The 969-nt window shown below is 35.5% G+C and overlaps 1 protein-coding gene across 1 annotated transcript in view; it reads right to left on the reverse strand.

Moving 5' to 3' along the window:
- PCNX (pecanex homolog (Drosophila)) overlaps positions 1 to 969 on the reverse strand; it is a 324,383-nt gene that overhangs the window by 48,902 nt on the left and 274,512 nt on the right. The gene's annotated exons all lie outside the window — the stretch shown is intronic.

Raw genomic sequence — 969 nt, forward strand, 5'->3', positions numbered from 1 at the left:
ATATATCTTGGTACTCTTTCATTGGGAGCGTAGATATTTATTATGGTTGTGTTATCTTGCTCAATTGACCCTTTGATCATGACATAGTGTCCTTGTTTATCTCTTATGCTGGCTTTTGCCCTAAAGTTTATTTTATCAGAGATTAGTATTGCCATTCCTGCTTTTTATTGCAATTAGCTTTGTATACTTTTTTCCATCCTTTAACTTTTAGACTGTTTTGTCTTTATGCGTAAGATGTGTCTCTCACAGGCAGCATATTGAAAGGTCTTGTTTTCTTATCCGTTCTGCCACTCTGTCTCTTCACTGGCGCATTTAGTCCACTGACATTCAGTGTAATTATCAATAGGTATGAATTAATTGCTGTCATTATGTTAATTTTTTTGTGGTGTTCATACCTTTGTTCTACATGTCTTCCTGAGCTGAGTTCATGTTTTTTGTGCTACTTCTTGTTGTTTCTTCTTAGTTTAATGTTTCCTTGTTCTGCTTGGATCTCCATTTTCATGGTAAGTTGCAAAGTATTGATTTTCTTTAGGGTTACCCTATAGTTTATTAACTTTTCCCTGCATTTAAGACAGTCTGTTGTATCCTGCAAGCTACCTGACCTCCTCATCACTGGGATATCTGTTCCTATGTTTTTTTCATCTTTGACACTGTTGATATATCTCTGAATTCACAGTTGTAATTTTGTTCTGTTCTGAACTCTACTACCTGTCAACTGAATTCTTGATGGTGTTGCCACGTCTGTCAATCTCTGGTTGTTGTCTGTTCTTGTTGGTTTTCATTCCAAAGAACACCCGTTAGGATGTTTTGAAGCACTGGGTTAGCTTTGACAAAATCTCTTAACTTCTGTTTAACCTGAAATGTTTTGATTGCACCATTATATTTGATTGACAGATTTGCTGGGTAGATGATTCTTGGTTGGCAGTTTTTTTTTTTTGTTTTTTTTTTAGGGTTTTGTAAGAAGCTCTG

The sequence above is a fragment of the Chrysochloris asiatica genome, unplaced genomic scaffold (assembly GCF_000296735.1).
Source record: "Chrysochloris asiatica unplaced genomic scaffold, ChrAsi1.0 scaffold00079, whole genome shotgun sequence".
NCBI lineage: Eukaryota > Metazoa > Chordata > Mammalia > Afrosoricida > Chrysochloridae > Chrysochloris > Chrysochloris asiatica.